Here is a 20,850-nt window from a genome sequence, read left to right on the forward strand (position 1 = left end):
ATGTAGAGTAAGGAGGAACAACAAAAGAAACCAAAGACGAAAAAGCCATGGAGTATAAAAGGAAAGAAAAAAATTGAATTAAAAGCAAGCAGAGTGGATTTTCTTCTGGATTACCTCAGCTACTCTACTTGGGTTCTCTCTGACTTCTGAATTACAGTTTATTTACCCAAATATTTCAGAAAGTATTTATTTAATTTTCTGGCTAGTCTTGCAGAGCATGAGTAAGGAACAGCATGACCTGCACATTCAAGATCTTGACTGCATCCTCCAGCAATCATATTTCATCTTCAAAAAGGACTGCTAATTTCTTATATAATGACTCAAGGGGAATAACAACACCAACCTCTTAATAACTGTTTCTAATCACTGTGTTATATTTAAAACTATTGCTTTTAGAAGGCTGAGCTTCCTGCAAACAAGCCTATAATTAAGTGATGATCATCATATTGACTGCTAACCTGCAGTTTGTATCAAACTGTAACATTTTGTTTTGTGGTGCATCATTTGATTTTTTTTCAGCATTCTAATGCTTATTTTCTTCTGGTTTATTACTGTGTCAGAGAAGCCCAACTGCAAAGCTGGCCAAACAGAGCACATCATGGTGGCTGCCTCCCAAGCAGCATCACAAATCACACCCACCCCACCCAGCAGCAAGTATTTCCCACTCATCACACTCAGTCTCATCTCTCTGACTACCAGGGAGTAGCAGGTCTCTTCTACCCTGCTTCTTTTTTTTTTTTTATCCTCGATTTGTGAAGGTAGGAAAGATTTGTTATCACCAGTTAATCTGCCTAGCACCATATTATTTCCCATTATTCCCCCCCAAACTTTTTCTTTTGTTGTTTTTTTTGTTTTTTTTTTTTTTTAACTGCTATCTAATTCCAGCTGCTGGAGAAGGAAAGGGAATGTTCTCCCCAGAAATTTAGAGGGGTGGGGTGTCCTTTCCAGTTCGGTGGCTGAGCAAGCTCTCCCTTTATCTCATTCCTGGCTAGGATTGACTGCTTTCTAGTCTCCCTCTCATATTCTCAGCATAAACCAGGAAAATAAGTGTATTTTGCCTAATGGATAATGGTGTAAAACATTGGTACACTTACACTGAGCCATACTGGCTGATGAGAATAAGGGAAAATCTGTGGGGTTTTTTATTGTTTTATATTAGTATTTTATCAAATATTTTGCAGGAGGCAAAAGAAGCATATGCTGACAAAACCAGAGAACATCAAATATTCAGAAATTCAGCAATGTTTTCCAGATGTGATTGGAAATGCACAGTTAATCATTTACTATACAAAAAGTGATACTCTTCTTACTTGGCCTTCTCTAGAAAGGCTTTGAAGCATTTTGTGGATAGTCCAACTTTTCCAGCTCATCTATACTTTTGGCTGCCATTATGGTTCGTAGAAAATGCTGTTTTCCCCATCAGCTAAAGGTAAGATGAGTACTAGAACTGTCTGTCTTGAGGACTAATACATTTGCATCGGGATTATTTTGAACAGAAAATTCAATCTCATTACTAATTCTTATTCAATATGCTGGTTCAGATACACTGCCTAATTTCAGGCACTGCTTTAGGCTTCCTCTGTAAGGAGAGAGAAACAGGTATCTTCAGGGCACAAATCAGACTTTAGGAAGCCGGAATTAGCCTCTGGAGGCGTCTAACTCCTCACTGACTATAGAAGAATTTTAGAGTGAAATTTACTGTTTAGAGTGAAGACTTTTCATTTTGGAACTGCAGTTAAATGTTAGAAGTTAGATGAGTAACCTGAGCCTAAGAGCTTGACCCAAAGCTCAAAAAGCCAATGAGAGTCTTCTCGTGACATTCACCAACTTATAGGGTGCTTATTTCTAGCCTGCAGAAAATAAAAAATATACATATTACTATTAATATTATATTAATATAATATATAATATATATTATATTTTATATATATATATTATATTATATATTCACCTTACTTGTATTCCTCTTGTTCAGCCTAGTTTTAATTTTCTGTCATTGTTCAATCTTTTTAGGTGCCCCTTCACACATAAACATTTCTGTTGTTCCTGATTTCTTGCATTTTGTCCTACCTCTCAGTTGACTTGAGTTTCCAGTACCTCATGTTAGGGATGAGATTGGCTCTCCCATTCACATTTTCCAGAAAAAAACTATTTAGACTGCATTTACTAATTAATTAACAGCTCATTTAAATGACCTATTTTATTAGCAACTCAGTTTTTGGTCTTCTCTCTGAAATACACTGTAAAATCCTTCTCATTTACCTTCCAAATTTTTCCCTGAATTATTCACCTCTTTTTGGCTCACTAATGGTATGTCTCTGAATTTATCTGTAAAGAATTCTGTTACTGCATATATTTCTCCTTTGTCTTTTGAGAATACTAGAGAAAAGGAATTTGTTTTCTTTGCCACCTCTGGATCATTTTTGGACTGGCTCCTTATTCTCTGGTGGTCTAGCAGACCTAATGACTCTTCTGCAGACTTTTACTTTTGAGATACTTTAACAATTCCTATTCAGCTTTGTTAGGTACCTTCATGTAATTGCTCTTCTTATCCAACCTCTATGTTCAGTTTTATTAACATCACTTTGGCTTTATTTCCATTTTTAAGGATACATTTTCTCTGACCTTAATAAATTCTTGTACTATGCCTTGTCATGTAGCTAACCTACATCCCTCCAGTTTTAGTATTCCCAGTCTTTGATGCTAAGTGTCAGAGGCAGAAGTAGGTAATTTACTTACAGGCTGAAAAATATCTCTCAAGAAAACCACTTTTTATCTTTTTTTTTTTTTTAGAATTTTTACTTTTTTTTAATAGTCTTCACAAAATTATTTACTTTTTCACAGTTGCCTGATAAATATTTTGTAGCATATATAGCAGCCTGTGATTTTTTTTTTTCAAATTAAATTGCTGTAAATATTGCTTAAATCTTCAGACTCAAAAGGTTAACATATGCATGCACCATATGCATTGTTTAACATAGCATACCCCAAGTGGTTTTTGATTTTTCGGAAAGACAGCACAGGTGTTTCAAACCAGATCACAATAGTTGAATGATATCTGAGAATCTTCACTGACACTTCCACTGCCAATTCCTCCAAAAATCTCCTGTAAAAACCGGGTTTCCCGTTTATAGCTGTACTATATATTATATTGGCTAAGAGTCAAGCTCACTACTGAAAAAAGAGAAAGGAATAAAAATCTGTTCATCAAAACTAGTAAAAGAAGTAAAAAAACAGCAATATCTTCCTGTTGATTCCTATTCCCTTATGTTTCTGTCTTCCTTTTCCCCTTCCAGTCCCAGTCTGGAAAAATTTGATAATAAACTTTTGTGTCATTGCTCAAATATTATTCAATTTTGAGGAATGTTCCTGACTCACATTCTATTATTTGTGTGTTTGGGATTCATAGCCATAACGTGCTACATCTCTGTACTCCATGATAGCCTATTCCATCGCTGTGTTTCGACACCTAAAGCTAATCTTTTCCTGCTGCACTGTTTGAGGTCAGGAATTACACTCTCCTCTACTAATTACTCTAAAGCTTGAAACTCAAATCTGCTGCCAAGTTTGATGGGGACGCTTGCATGACATGCTCTGAAGATGGAAATATCAATTAGTTCTTAGCACAGTAGTGGGTGACATAAATAATGAAAGAGAGTGTATTACATTCACAGATTTTCTGAATTCAAAAATGCCAGTTATATGTAGGGGTTAAGCATATCTGGTCACTCAGACTTGCTCTCAAGTGATTGCAGCATAGCACGGGTGGCTTTATTCATACCCGTGTTTTCTTTTTACACAAACATTGTAACACACTGGATGTTTTCTTCGTCTTTCATTTCCTCTTTCCTTTAATTACATTTTTAATTCTCACTGTCCAGTATATCACACTACATTAACGACATGGTTTTCTCATATGCTCTTTCTCTCATACAGAGTTTAAATAACAATCCTCGCCACCTTAATTTTTATTGTCAGCAACATAATTATATTTTGGCTGAAGCTAAGGGTATTCCTTGCCTATAGAATTCCAGTTTGCAACTGCCTAATAAACACAGATCTACTCTATCAATTTAGCTAAACCCCTGAAATGCTTCCCGAGGTGGCTCTGTTGATAGCACTGAAAATATTCCCAAGAAAGCCACTAAGCAAGACCTGAACTTAAAATTTGTTCTTAATGACTTCAGACAAGTTGATGAGGCCACCCATTTGTAAGCTTAATGTAGACTTCCCACCACACAGCTGTCTTTTCACTCCCTTGTAACTTCAGTAAACTGCTTGGGCTGAATTCTGTTGTGGTAAATTTCTGCTGTATATTGGATATCAATGTGGTTTTTTGTTTGTTTGTTTGTTTTTTTAACTTCAGACAAAATAATTCAGATACTTCTGAGAATATGATTAGTATAATTGCATTTACATATTTACATAGAGCTGTATATGTATATATATATATTTTGTACATCTTTACTGTTCCAGTAATTTTGAACAGCAGCCCGAAATTCAGCAGTCATGATGATGTCTGACATGTACCACATTGCAGAAAAATGTTTCAGCCAAGTAATATACTTTTGAAGAAGTCTACTTACTTGTGTGCAGAAATGCTACTTGAACTAAAGAGCTGAAATTCTCCTAGGAATACGTATTCACCAAACACGCTCAGACTTCTAGAGTGAGAGCTCACCATTTAGATAGTCAGTCAAGTCCCACAGAGATTCTGCAAAACTTTTCACACAGTTCATACACATACTAAATAATGAGAATGCCATCCTCAGAAAAACTGCAGCTTAAATACTTATTCTAAAATACAAGTCTTCCTGGCAGCTCCTCTATACTACAATCATGAAACCAAAGTTTTCCAAATTATTTTCCTTTTGCTGCTCTGTGTTATTACCCAGTGCACAATTGATTGCTATAGGAGAGCAGGAGCTAGATGTTGCCCCTTGTTATGATGTTGGCAGGAGCAAGAGAAGTATTTACGTGAGCGCTGAGGATTAGAGAAAGAATTGGGAAGAGGTAAGCAGAATGTGGTCTAAAGAATATTAGAATCATGGAATGGCTTGGTTTGGAAGGAATCTTAGAGATCATCTAATTCCAATCCTCCTGCCATAGCAGAATTGCCACCCACTTAATCAGGTTGCCCAGGGCCCATCCAACCTGGCCTTGAATGGGATGGGGCATCCACAGCTTCTTTGGACAGCCTATGCCTGTGCCTTACCACCCTCAGAGTAAAAAAAAATAACACAGATGACTAGGAGATGGAAAAGGAAGAAGCAACTAAGATAGAAAAATGAAAATGGAAAGTATGTAGAAAGCAGGAGACTAGTACTAGAATCAGCAGGGTATTAAATTCCAGTGCCAGACTGGACTTGAGGAGATTGAGCTGGCTGGGAATTAAAATACAGACCAAAAAATATACCAAATAAATAAGGTAAAGATATTGTGACATGCTGAGAGGTTTGTGCAGAGATATCAAAGTTGGCAGGCATTAGGGACAGAAGTGTGTGTGGCTGGGTAGGGATAGGAGTTGGAAGCAAACCGGGCATATAGAAGGACATCTAAAGAATGAGCAGCAAAAGTAGACTTAAGACAAATAAATAGCCTTGTTGGAGTGTGAAAAATAATACATTAAGAGAGCAGGGGGAGAGATGTGGAAAGAAAATACTGGATGAGGACAGTAATTCTTTGGCAAGGAGACTGGAAATTAATGTAAGGCATGATGTCCCCCACTGTCCAAAATTAAATCCATGATTTTTCAGTCTCATCATTCTCCTTTTGGCTTACTGCACTATCTTTCACCACTACTTCTCCACAGTGAGAACAAAATCCTTTGCTACACTCAGCTGGTTCATTAGCTCAGCTAAAATGAGTTTGTGTATCAAATTCAAGCTCAGTGATGTGTCATATAACTTTCAGTATAGTACAACATGATAACTATCTTTCCAGCTCAAGTCTTCAAAATAATAACTATAGGACTATAGATGTAAAAACATTTATATACACATATATATAAGGCCATTAATAACATCAAAGGAGTAAAACACTCTAATATCCTACAAGATGTTTCAGGACACTTCCCTTTAGACACAATCTCTAATTTCTTAAACAAGCTCTACCCTGTTGCAAAAACATCCTTTTTCACTACACGAACATAATGATACTTATTTAGTGAAAAGCTGTTCAGGATTTTGTTTTCTACTTGCAATTTAACATGTGATCACAGGTTTTACTTACTACATCTCTTCAACCTATTCTGAAAAAAATGATTATTTGTTTCATCATTGACTTTTCATTGTTGAACAAACATTAATGAACTTATCTTCATTATGTCCTAAAAGATGAGTAGGCAATTCTGTAATTTCAGAAAGGAGAGGTATAGAGAAATTGAGGTTAAAAAAAATCTACTAACTTGGTGAACTCAGTTTGATACAGATGGGACCCAATTTTTTCCAAGTATATAGCAATATATAGCACTTTATATGCTCAAAGCAAAGCACTGATTGCTTTCATTTGCAGCTCTGTGTGTTCAGCACTTATTTAACACTATACCACAGCCTCAAATCAAGCACTCAGAAAATGAAGGCCACACAGTCAGTGAACTCCTCTGAAAAGTCTGAGGAAGGTGACCTGCTTAGGATAAAAAAATAGGAGCTTTCCAGCAGACAGATATAGAAGCAAGTTCTTCCGTTGTCTTAAACATACCCCATCATTTTATTTCCTGGCATCACCTGCCTCCCTCCTGAATTTCTCAGCAAACATTTCCTGCCAATGCTGAACAGCACTGATTTGTCCACCTCCCCATACAGCTCCCTTCCATAAACTCAGAAAGGCAAGAAGGCAAGGGGAAAATTCCATGTGACTACGTAATTACAGAACCCATCTTCATGCATACGCACGTGGTGCTGAATTAAGGTAGTACAACGCATATTAATCCTTCTTGATTATGAGAGTGGTTTCTTTCAGATGTAGAAACAGATCTGCTCTACTACATCAATATGTAATCTCTCCTTTTTCTTGTTCATGAGCATGAGATCAGTAAGCAATATATTTTTACAGATGTCATTATCTGAATGTTATTTGTACCACATAAAGTCATAAAATGAATGAGAGTAGACTGTAAAGCTATGAATGAGGATTTTCCTACACAAATAAGGCTGCAGTTCACAAGAGTGGTGTGACTGAGACCTCTTGCAGAAGTGTAACAATTTACAGATTCAGGTTACCATATTACATCAAGTATTTGCTGACCTAAGAATAAGAATTAGGAATAGAATTTAGGAATTTAGGAATAGCACAGCAGCTAGTTTGTATCAGAATTAATGTACTTCTTTTTATTTTATACATAGGCAAATAACTGTGCCAATATTGATGAAATGCAATAATTTTATTTGAAGTTTGTAAGCAGTGTTTCTAGATATGTAGTTATCAATTCATACACACTGTAATAACAAAAAAATATTGTAGCTTCCTTTACCATGGAAAGAAACAAGAAAAAATAATCATAAGGACTTTGTGAACTATTGTCATGGATTGGCTTTGTTTGAGGAATGGTATTCACAGAAGTTCAAATCTTCAGAGATCACACTACAGAAGAATGGGCTTATGCAAACATAGGTTTGAATTTCAGAAGTGCTCAGTGTTGTCTAAGTACTGATGGTTTGAAAGTTTCAAGAATCCACAGTCTCAGAGAAATTAGCAAAAACCTATACATTAGGTACAGACAACTTGCATCAGTGCAAAATCTTTTAAGCAGATTTATAGCCTTCATAAAACATAACTTCCATACACACTAACCTACAAATATATTGAGAAAGTTCTGTTCACTTCAAATCACAGAAAACTATGTGGGCTTTGAGATCTGGGGATTGGCCACTATTTTATAATAGCATTTCACTTGAAAAGTGGAACATAATGACAAATAAGCAGCAGATAGCTTCCAAAAGTAGGAAAAACAAAACAAAACAAAACAAAACAAAACAAAACAAAAAAACCAAAAGAACCAACTATGAAGTTCCTTATAAAAGTGAGATTAACAAAGCCACCTTCATAAAACAAGAAATCCTGCAGCTTACTCTTATGTAATCTATGCATCTTTAAATAATTCAAAGCTCACTCAGCACCTAACAAAAAGTATGTTCTTTTAAAGAATGGGTAAAATTGTTAGTGTTATCTTTATTAAAAAAAAAAAAAAAAGTGCATGAAGCTTTTTTTTCTTTAATAAATTCCATGGAAATTAACAAAGTGATTTCCAGGCACAGTCCTAGTTAGCACAGGCAGACATTCTGTACCTTTTATGTATTGAGAACATATTATTTGCTTTCCACTTGTGAAATATTTTAAAGTGTCTTTTATGGATAAGAAGCAGTACTTCAGTTCAACTCACTGCAGAAACTACGTAGATTCAAGATATTGTCTGTTATATTTCCAACAGGTTGCATCCAACAGCTACAGCTTGATGTACTGAGAGGTGTGCTGCTGGCTTTCTCTTCAGAGTTTGTTGTAGTGATTAAAAGGGGCACTGTCTATTTCATTGAACAGTATTTGGGTAGGCATTTGGCATTAGCATGTCATTTTCATTGATATGGATGCTTTCCGTATCCAGCATACTTGTCATACTCAATACCAGCATCAGCACAGATAAACATACTGGTCATATTCTCAAATGATTCTCAAAGACAGGAAAAGACTCTTCATCCAAGGTTTTCCATCTTAGTATCTGTTTTGGAATGAGTGTGACTATGTAGTTACATTCTTCACTCATACTATCATGCACAGTTTGTCTGACAAATGCTGTCTTTTAGCTGATGGCTATGATGGGCAATATCTATGTTTCTTGAGGGCACATCAAGATGGCAGAACACCTACTCAAATAGTTTGCCTAGCTTGTGCCACTCCCAAGATCTACGTATATAATTACAGCATGCTGCTTTCGGATAGCCTTCACAAAGTTCATTAAAAAGTTAAAATATTTTTGATTGTTCACATATATAGGGGACAAACAATTCACAAGTCTTCTTCAACAGAGACTGGTCTTACAAGGAGTCAGGGCATGTTTTACTTTTCGTAACTAGAGAAGTTAGATTCTTCAGCATGAAAAAAGAACTAAACTAACTAAAGTGACTTCCTTTAATTCACTGGTCACGGAGTTAAGCAGAACTATTTTGCATCTCTGGAATAAAAATAAAACAAATCAGGTATTGGTGTAGGAAAAATAATTTTACCTTTATTAAACTAAGATGTTTTAAATCAATTTCTAAAAATTGAGTAAAAGTACTATTCTAACAGCATTTTGAGAGCTATGAGAGGTGCATGCTGCATTTCTATATCAAATCAAAATAGAAATGGCCTAAAGGTCCATTTTGGGGCCTGGAATTTATTTCAGCTCTTCCTGAAAAATCATCAACCATACCTTTAAGAGAAACAAGCTGAAAATCGAATCCGATTCAACTAGGTCATCTTCCTTGCAAACTCATCATTGAAAATCATATAAGGAATATCACTTGAGACTGCAATAAACTCAGCATAACTAAGTTTGAACCTAACACCTAGTTATAACAGAAAAAAAGAATCAAAGATAAAGTAAAATTGCTAAATACTCTAAAGACAGTGTGTAGGTTCAAGAGTTGCAGTGAGCTGCTTCCAGAAGCAGTTCCTGATCAAACTCTAAAGAAAGTTTATTTCATGTTTTCCTTCATTCAAAATAGACTTTTTTTGTTCATGGAAAACTCAGTTTTCAGTCTTTCTCATCATACATTCCTCTATGGGAAGCCAAGATCTGGTGCTTAAATTGTAACTATCAAAGTCAAATAGGGTACTTCTGTGAGTCAAGTTACAGATGTGCTTTACTGCTGGCAAGATGAAGCATCTCTTGGCACACTAATGTACAAAGAAGAGCCAGCTTTTGTAAGTTACATTCCAAGCATCCTGATTGGGTACTTTAATTCTCACAAGATTGTGAGAACTCTCCTAGAGTTATGTAAGAGTGTGAATTTTCACTTCTTAACAAAACAGAATTAAAGAATGTCATAGATTGAGGGGTTGGGGGGAAGAATTCTAAAGGCTTAAGAAAGCAAAACACTCAACCCCAAATGTATCATAATCAACTCTCAGTTATCCAGGGTACTACAAGGGTGGGGCTACATAAATAAAACAAAACCATATGTAAACTACACTAAAAGCACACATTTACTACATTCACTTTTGAAGTTACTTACTTACTTTCACTTATAAAAAGCTATCTGTGGAATGGAGGAGCAGCATTTAATTGCAGGGCGCAATACTTATTTTGTGTCTGTGTATTCTGAGGCAATAGGCTGCAGCTAGTGGTGTGGGCAGCAGATGGGCTCTAGTCAAGCCTCAGCCCAGGTAATCTGTTCACAGATAATTCAGATCTGACCGTTTTATAAATCTAAGGAATTTTATTGCAGTCTCATGACTGTAATATTTTTGACTATAGAACTCAACAAACTGTCAGAAAGTAAAACCCACCCTCCAAAAACTTTCCCCCAATTACATTCCCTCAAATGCAACTTAGAAAAAGCTCTTAACTCTTACAAAAATCATTTTACTGACTGTCTCCACCTGAGTTTTCTCCCTCCAGCTACAAACTCATGAAAAAGCAGTTGATAAATGACGAAGTTGTGAAATTTGATAATTGGGCTAATGACAATAATAAAAAAAGAAACCCTTGAAAAATTGAGGACAAAAAATATTTTATTGGATTGATGTTTTTTACCATCAAATGAATTATAGATCACCTCTGTGGAAAACAGTTTGATAAATTTTTCTAGAACTCCTACAATTAAGAAAACAGTCCACAGCTTGTTCCATTTTAAATTGTCCCCGTCCTTGCTTAAGCAGAAATGCACTTACAATAATTTTATAGTATGTAAAATGAAAACACTTGGCCTACTATGTTATGGGGAAGCAACATGCAGAGTTTTATAGATGTATAGTATCACTTAGAATCTTGCTGTTTCATTTAAAATGTGTTGATTTTTTTTAATAATTTCTTCATTGAACCTAATTTGACTAACTCCCTTATTTGATATCACTCCTACTGTTCATCTAATTCTCACTGAAAGAATGTAATAGCAACAGAAATTACATTAAAATATAAATAAAGGCTATAAGTGGTGATATATCATCTTAGAAGCATGAACATTTTTCTTTCTCTTTTGATTCCAATGCTTTAAGACTTTTTTTGTTAGGGGAGAACTTAATAAGACAAATAATCAGTCATGAGGAATGAAGTAGAACTCTACTGGTGACTGCTGAGCCCAAATGATGCATTGTACAAGAAAGAAGACAATACAGTAATTCTTTGTAATAGAGGACACCAAAATCACAAGAAGCACACAGTGCAAGTTCTGAACTATTATAATGAACTCTAGGAGTAAAGCCCAGACCTTAGTTTCTGATAACATTGTTTTTTATTGCTTTGGCAGCACATAGATGCCTAAAAGCTCATTTATATAGCTGGATGAAAAGCTTCAAAACAGATGCCCAGGGTCCCAGATGCCCTGCTGATTCAAAGTGGACATCAGCAGTTCCTCTGTGCAGAACACTATATTCCAAACAGCCTTAACTCACCTAAATTAAATCAGTTCCAAAAATATTGGAAATGTCTGAAATTTACCTCAGTAAACTTCCTTATTTTCAAATCCAGAATAAAACTGGCATAAGAGCAATTCTGGAGACAAGTACGTTTGTTAACATTCATGGTAAAAGAATATTTCAGTTAAAAGTTCTTGAAGACCTGGAGAGAGAATAAAGCTTTGTTTACTATCCATATTTTGAAAATGAGAAAGCACATCTAACTTTCTTCCTGAATGGAGCTATTAAATCTATTACAGAGGAAGTAAAGTGGAGTTTATAAGAATCTAGCCCTCTGAGAATTTCAAAGGGTAAAAGCTGTGGAAATTTCACTTTATTGCCACCGTTCCGCCTACCACAAGGGAGCACTTGTAATATTGATTAAATTGGACATGGACAGCAGAAAAATATGTAACATTTATCAAAGAGTACAAGTGTGAGAGAACAAAACCAGAATTTCCATTTGTAACTGTAGATTTTAGAAGAAAAATAAAAATAAAAATAAAACTGAAGGAATGTACCCTAAATGCAACAGGAAAACAGTAATCCCTGTGTTTGTGTCAATTTTTGGAGAAAGTACTGAACCTAATTCTTAGTTTCTAGAAACACCACCTTCAATGCAAAGCCAGCTAACCATCCTGTAAGATGGAGACTCCATTAGGAACTTGGTGTCTGTACCTTGACCTGTGCCAGACATCATTAATACCAACTACTCCCCCCATATTTATGGTTCAATATTTAGACCTCAATAAGTTTCACAAATATTACCTTCCTAAGTTAAAATGCTAGCAAGCAAAGTGGAATTCATCTTTTTTCTAAGAAACAGATTCATCAGCATCTGCAACTGTGAGTGATCTGGTTCTTTTTTCACTGGTTGTATGCCCTTAGTCAGATATCTTTCTACAGGATTTTGGGAACAACATGAATAAAATAGGAAGATATTGTCTTACAGATCATAAATCTAGGTATTAAATGCCTTGGTTGTTTGGAGTTCTGAATTGGTATTAATAATGCTATGACTAATTTTCTGGGAAAAGATTTTCCATATTTCCTTTTTGAGTAAAGGCTGAATATTTAATTGTTTGCTCATTTTTAAGTGGACTTTCAGTCACTTCCCAAAATGAATCCTATTAAATTTTCTACTAAAAAATGCCTTAATTAAGGATGTTCATAATTTTCACTGTATCCATGAAATTATACATTACTGTTTTGAAAGAACCATATTAATTCAGCTTAATAAGAATTAGCCAAGAGAATAACCTTTCCAAAAGCATTATACAAAGACTTTTCTAATCCTAAATTCTAATACAAGGAACGTGGAGATACTCTCATAGTTCATTATTACATAAGAAACTAATATTTTCTTAGTATACAACATCTGTTATTAGCCTGCTAATGATCTTTAAGTTATTTTTTATATCATAATTGCTATGCAAAATTTAAAAATATGCATTCTAAGTTCTTCAATAGTTGTAAAGATAAGTACCATCCACCACAGGATTTGCTCTTTCTCCTAAAGAGCTTGACATTTCCACTACCTATTTCAAGTCAGCCCCTGTAGACTTGTGAATTAGGAGTCAGACTTGCCTGTGAAAAAAATTTGTGAGTCTTCAAAATTGCAGAGGAAAAAGCATTCAGTAAAACAATTTTACACATTCTAAAAATAAAATAATACTACTAATAAAAGTTGTTCACATTGCAACCAATAAGCCTCTTTTCATATATCACATGTGCTACCAAGATTTCTTACTGGAGATGTAGGTTGGAAACAAACAAAAAAAAAAAATTGAGCTCAAATACTATCGTGACAATCCAGAGATAAAAGTGTTTCCTCTTTAATAAATAATAATAATAATAATAATAAATACATATATATATATATGTAGAAATATGGGGTTGCCAGCAAATATATCTAGAATGCTTAAATCTATGAAAATCAGTCTGCATGGAAAGCAACTGAATAATGAAAAACTGAACAATGCATTTATGCGTTGGTGAATAGTATGTCAAATAGGAAAAAAAAAAAAAAAAACAACATTATTTCAGCCACTGTACATCTAGAATGCACTTATTTCACTGGAATTGTTATGAAAACTAAACATACAACTTTGGTTATTGTTACTTAAGCAGCTCAATGGAACAAAGGAATAAGGACCAACAGATGAACATTTTATGTTTGGAAGCCACCAGGATAAAAATTATTTGATTCACAGCTACACCCAATATAGCTGTGTAACATAAACACTAATATCCTGTTTCTTACTCTGAATAGCAAATCTTGTACTGCTTAAATCTAGCTCATATTGAACTAATGATACTTTACAAAAAGAAGAGGAAAGCTTATCGAGTATTCTTGAGAAATCTCTGAAAACAGTAAATACCAGTACTTTATTACACACACTCTGGAACTAATACAAAATTCTGCTAAGTTCTAAGTGCAGACCACAGCTAAGTTGATGCTTGGATGTTTTATAAGTGAGTTTCACCAAAGGTATCATACACTGAGATTCCAGGCCCATGTGTCATGCCCTGAAACATCTGCAACAGAACATAGCATTCTTAATAAATGAGACAAATAAAAGTGTGCATTTAATGAAATAATTCTGAAAACATATCTGTTCATCCACACAGATGAAAAGCTGTTTATGATTTCGCCTGATGGAAAAGGAAATTTATAAGGAAAATTTTTCAGTTCTGCTCAAATACAGCTGGAATATTTCTGTAAGAAGACAATATATTATTTTAGTAGTATATATGTAAAAAAAAAGATACTGATTTAAAGAATGTGTGCAAACATTTATATCTCCTTCCATACATAAGAAGAAAAAAAAAATCCAGTTGATTATATTTAATAACACAATGAAAAAAAAATCTACACGTAAGTGAAGAAATTGCAAGATTGCATTTTTATGCTAAATTGATGCTAATTATATCACCACTTTTATCACTTTCTCATCCACTTCTTACAAATTGCTACAAACAATTAAGAGCAAAAATCCATTCAAGTTAATAAAATGACAAGTTTTTTGCTACTTCAGAGTATTTTAGCCTGAGTTAGCTTTCATCTGTTCCTGTAATTCCCAACTTCCTAAAATAACTTTTTATTTATTTATTTATTTATCTATTTATCTATTTATTTTTACACTTTACAGTCAGGATGAGGATCTGAACTGTGACTTCGTCCAAACCAGTCTCCTTTTAGTGTTTTGATTTTTTGCTGTTCCAAACCACTTCTGATGTTTCAAGCAAGGCAATGACAACATACCTTCTTGTTATTATTTATGCATGGAAGGCCAAACCAAATGCTTGGGTGGGTCGCTGAAGATGTGAAGTAGGTAGTTTTTTCCATCCACAAGACGCCATTTACATTTAAATGAACTTGCTCCTTGTGAAAGATTGGCTCCAGCAGAGAATGCCACATGACCACAGACATTGAAATTAAATCACAATCACGAGGATAGAGGCCACCAACACACTGCTAAAAACAACCTACATCATGTATCTCCGCTGCCTTATATATGTCAGCAGTAAAGAAAAAATGATCTATAAGGTGCAGACTACTATACTGTCTTAATCAACATGCAAAAAAAGAAACTGCTTCCCAAAGCAATAGTCACACAGTAACAAAACTACTTCTGCCATGACTAGATTTTTCAACAGAGGTAGGAAAATTGTCACGTGCAGCTTCAGGGTTTAAATGGATGATTTCTCCTACCTGATGTTGGAGTGACACTGACTTGACAAATGTGGGAAAGTCCTCAGCTGTAAGATGGGGGCTTAGGTTGTGGGCTCATGGTCAATTGAAAGGTTGCATTAAATGTAAATTATAGGACTGTTACTTAGATATATACCCTTCTCAACCAGGTGAAAGGCAAACAGCGCCCTGCACTAATTCACAGATGAACTGGTGATAGGCTTGCTGAATAAGGCAAGCAGGCAGGCAGCAGGCAATTATAATCCTCATCTTTGAAGGAAGGAAGGAAAGGTATTTTTATATAAAACCATATTAAATTTCCTTTTTTAAGTGCCTCTATGTATTTCTCTTTTCAATTTATATGGAAAAGTATTAAGCAAAAATCTACAGCAGAACTGGCAGTAAATATCACAGTAACAATTGCTCTTTTATTAAATATTTATTGAAATAAATTCCTCTGCTTTCTCATTTTTCTTCTTCTGCTTCCAATATTTATTTACAGCTGATTATTAACATCTGCCAGTGTAACAGTTTCATCTGTACAGAAGCCGAAGGGTAAAAAAGTCACACACCCCCTCTAACATGACCTGTAGTTAGACAGAAAACAGTTTTCCCAGTCACCGCTTGGCTTCCTGTCTGTGACCTCTGAAAAGCATTGGAGGCCAGGGTTAATGGCCTTTCCAATCTCTGTGATAAGAATTCATTTTGTTCTATTACCAGCAGTTATCTCAGGAGCCTGCTGCATCACTTCAGCAGGGTTCAATCAATGAGAGGACCTAATGAAGTAACCAGCTGTAGCTCTATTTCCCTGGTCAACTCTATCAGACAAATAAGATCTATCAGTCACATCTTAAGGCTGATCCGAGAAACAGTATCTTCACATACTGAACCCATATGCATATGAACTAGTGATACCTGTCCCTTTCTCTTTATTCTTCCCTTTCAATACGGCTTTTTTTTTTTTTTTTTTTTTTTTTTGGTAGAAAATTGAATGAAATGGGCTTGAAATTTTGCAACAGCAATAATAAGAAACAGCAGATTTTTGGAACACCAGAAAACTTCCAAATTAACAGCAAAAATAGTGTAAATTATATTACATATTATTTTTTTCCAGACAAACTCTATTCTCCTTTGCAGTAAAAAAAATAGTTTGTTTATTATTTTCTGCCATGAATTGCTATGAGTCATAAACAGTTTTAATTAATGGGACTTAATCCTTAGTTTGTCACTTATAAAGGAAATATAATTATGGTAATACATTTCAGTTACGTGTCAGTCAAAATAATTGTCAGTCTATTTCATATTTAAATCACATCATTGAAAATAAAAATGTTACTTTTGAAAAAATTTTACATATATAATTTTTTTATTTGTTATAATTAACTTTATCCTCTCACACTTCGAAAAAGGGCTTAATTACTTAGAAGTACAAATCTTTAAAAAGCACTGGGTTTGAAAATTGAAATATAAGGAAAATAATAATAAAGGACAGACTCATGACTTCAGAGCTGTGTACATCAAAGTATGACTTTATAATTAATTAGAAAGTATAGGAGAAAAGTGCTACGTATATTGTGTTTACCAAAATGTCCAGTCTTTCTTCATTACTAAGTGTGACAGACTATGTTGCAGCAGGGCACTACAGGTACATTACTGAAAGTGCTTCGGGAAGACAGAGCTAGAAGAGCTTTGTGTTTGCTGAAATGTTGAAAGCTACATGCAGCTAAGTTTATTTTATTAGGTTAATCTAGAGGAATCTCATGAAATGAAATTTGTATCCTTTTAGCTTAACTGTGTGCTTTGTCAAATTGAAATGAAAGAAAGCCTGGTTATATACTGCTATGCAGAGAAGGAGATGATATCCAAGAAATAAAGCTAAAAAGGGTAACTGTTCAACATGCACACATGCAGTACACAGAAACATCTATATAATTAAGCGTAAGTAGCATTTTGTATATAGTAACACATCTGATGGGTTATGACACACAAATTCTAGAGTACACATGCTTCAAATAAGCACTTATATCTCTTTTCCCTGTGCATGAAACAAGGGTATTCTTTTGCAATCTCCCTGTATTCATAAAACAATAGGAATACTACCTAGACAATTGAAAGATATTCAAGAAGTCTTTTTTTAATTTTAAAACAGTTTAATCAAAAACAAAGGAAAGAATGTGTATAAATAGTGCTCCTTGGTATATAAGGAGAGCACATTTCTGCCGCAGATACATTCTGAAAAGAACTGAAATATCTATGGTACATATGTAAACAGATAAGATTATGCCTAGCAGGCATTTTGGGAACATCTGTCAATTTTTTATGGAATGCACTGATTGTGGGCTATTGATTGCATTTAAACAAAGTTGTTTCAAAAAAAATCAGCTAACAATTCGTGTAGAAAGAACTGATCAATATTTAAATGACTCTCCTTATTGATTTAAAATTAACTTTCAATTAAGAGATCCATAGGACTCTTAACTGCGACACTTATCCATTCAAGAGAAAATAAAGGTACATTTATCGATACACTTAAACAGCAGTGGCTGGTTTCCTATTGATTCAGTCATTTGCGCTGGGATTCGTTAGCGTCATCAGGCTTTAACTCGCTTACTAGGTCTTCACAGTGTGCTCTACTGCAAGATGCAGGAATGTACAAAACGACACGGGGGAAGAGAACAGAATTAGAAGACCTATGCAGAGGTAAGTCATACATATGCTTTTTTACATCTCCTGATGAAAGAAGAGTTCCTTTAAAAACTGCCTAGTTTTTGGATTTGGTCAAGAACAAATTCTTGTCAAGTGACCTGTAATGTACAGTTTTGGAACAGGAACCATTTAAATGAACGAAATCTTTCTATAATATTGGTAGGTAACTGTTCTATTGGCTCCCATTGACTCGGACAAGATCACCTATTTGTGTATATTGATTAACACATAATCAATAAGAACGTTAGCTCTTTGTTTACAGAATTTTTTTAAAATGGCAGTACTGTGATGCCCTGCATAGGTCTGTCAGTGCAAATATGTATGAGATATTTAAGGCCAATATCATTTAATATTTCAATTAAGGAATCAGCCATTGTATGGATTTTGAAAGAATTATTGAGACATTTTAAAGTAAACAAGACTAAATGTGTATCTCTGTTTTAGAGACAAAATCAAATATATTTGAACTAAACAAAAATATAATATAATAGCATAGCTGTAACTATAAACATGTGCAAAAGCATCAGCACATTTAGAAACACAAATTAAAACCAGGACTGTAATTACATACTTCATTATTTATATGTATTCTGGGTATTTTAGTATACTAAGGAAGCTGGACATGTAATCTCTATAGTTAATAACAGACCAAATTCATCCCAGGTGTAATTTCATTGAAGTCAGTGGACCTGGAACTGCACCTGGAATGAATTTAGCCCGGTGCTATGAATGCCTCCTGACTCTCGCCAGCCTAGATTTACATATAAGATATAACACAAAAATGAAATAAAAATAGAAGATGTCCAGGAGGCACAGCATGTTTACAGAACAGAGTGGTAATAACCTTGCCTGATATATATGTAGTAGTGCTGTGCTTAGGCAGGCAGTATTGCTGGGAATGGGGGAGGGTTAACTCTGCAGTGGCTCAGGTTCGCCTATGTTCCTTCATCTCACTGCTTCTCTTTTTCTCTCTCTTTCTGTTTTCAAAGCTGCATAACCCAGACCTGTCCAGTGAAAAGAAGCTGCCCCAAATGACCCATTTATTACATATTCATTTGTTGTGATGTAATCTTTGGGAGGAAATAAAAATGCTGCAGTATACTAAGGTTTAAACACTAGAACCTTTTCTGATCAACTAAGATTATTCCTCAAACTGGGAATCTTAATCAGAATCGATATAAAATTTAACTCACATATGTGATCATCAATATTTCATGGAAAAAGAAAAAAAATCTAGATTTTGCTGTCAAAACAGAACAAATAAACTCTTCAAAATCCGAATGCTTTTATATTTTTACAAGCTGCTGCTTCCATTTTTTTTTTTCTCTGTCCACTACAGGTTAAATCGTACTTATCAAAGGCTCATCTGCAGAGTTATGATATGAATCAATGGTATCTTTAGGATCATAGTAATGCAAAAAACTGATTATGACCTTTTGCTGCTGGGTGAGAGTCAAGATCAGAAAAAAACGGTGTGTAAATCCAAAGAAATACCTCCTCTTAAAATGTCTAAATCACATAATGTTAGTGTAATATAAATTGGAATATATTATGATGGTTACAATTACTAAAAAGTGCATGATGCCATTATTTCCAACTGGAAATTAGATGATTATACTAATTAAGTGATAGCAGGTGGTACAGGATGACTGCTACAATCTTCTCTGATCTGCAGAGAGAGACACATGGTTCGGTGTTTAAAACACCCAGGAATAGAAACAATTGGTTTAAGCAGTATTCTGTCCCAAGATGCAGAGGAAGGATTCACTTTGATTTAACACTTCCTTATCACATCAAAGAGGCAAAGAAGCATCTTTATGGATTGGCTTAGAAAAAAATGCTACTGGTTCAGCGTCTACCCTTGTAACTAACATCTCTTGGAGATGTTAGAAGTACAGCATGAAATGAATTCCAATAGAGTAAAGTAATTCTAAAATGCCAGCAACCTTCTTTAAATTACAACTGGCCTAAATTCATAATTACTGCTTTTAACTCCCTCAATCCAGGAGTAGCTATAGGTGTACTACTGAGAGTATCTAAATTGAGCAAATTGGAAATACTCTAGTGAAATATAGATTTCTCTGGTAATAAAAGCACTAAATAATTTTAGGAAAACATGTGGTCATTAAAGACATTTGAATTCTAACTTAATTTACTAAGCAGTATTTATACATTGTTTTACTGCAGTATTTGGAGATTGTTCAGAACCGCATAAGTTAGATAAATAACCCGATAGTTCCACGAATCATTTCAGATCTTGTTTTTCTTGTCATGTCTGCTCCATGTTCAGACTGAAGAAAGGCTAAGTCATCACCATTGATTTCTTTTCCAGATCAGCCATCATTAGTTTAAAGAATATGAGATGCACTTACAAAGCTATTCTCTTTTTTTTTTTTTTTTTTTTTTTTTTTTTTCGGACTTCCATACGTTCCTGGAGTGTGACCTCAGTTTAGGAATGGCAGGGGAGCAGATCTGTTGAAGAAGAGCCATGCTGTGCAAGAATGCAACCAACATATGCCTAAGAGGCAAACCTAGTAATTCTTATAAATGATGGAAAATAAATGTTATCTAATTTCTGAAAATCTCTTATCTAGCTTTATCTGTCTCTGTAGCATTCATTTCAACTTTGTTATTTTATTTCTTGCTATAGATCGAAAGCACAGCCGATAAGACTTGCGTTTAGATATATTTGTAACATGCTATGATATCTTGCAGCACAGCTAGTTCATTTAAAAAAATTACTGCCTCCTCCATCCATGTCTCCCAAAGCCTTACCTTTGCCACAATTTCAAGTAACGTTTGTGCCACAAAAATTTTCATAGATGAATGCAAGAGAAAACAAAATTTAACAGTAAAAG

General features: G+C 34.6%; 1 protein-coding gene across 1 annotated transcript in view; it reads right to left on the reverse strand.

Annotated features, from left to right (window-relative positions):
• ZFHX4 (zinc finger homeobox 4) overlaps window positions 1-20,850 on the reverse strand; it is a gene marked incomplete at both ends in the record, with an annotated part of 125,469 nt that overhangs the window by 28,851 nt on the left and 75,768 nt on the right. The window lies entirely within an intron of this gene.

The sequence above is a fragment of the Tetrao urogallus genome, assembly GCF_951394365.1.
Source record: "Tetrao urogallus genome assembly, chromosome: 3".
NCBI classification, from domain to species: domain Eukaryota; kingdom Metazoa; phylum Chordata; class Aves; order Galliformes; family Phasianidae; genus Tetrao; species Tetrao urogallus.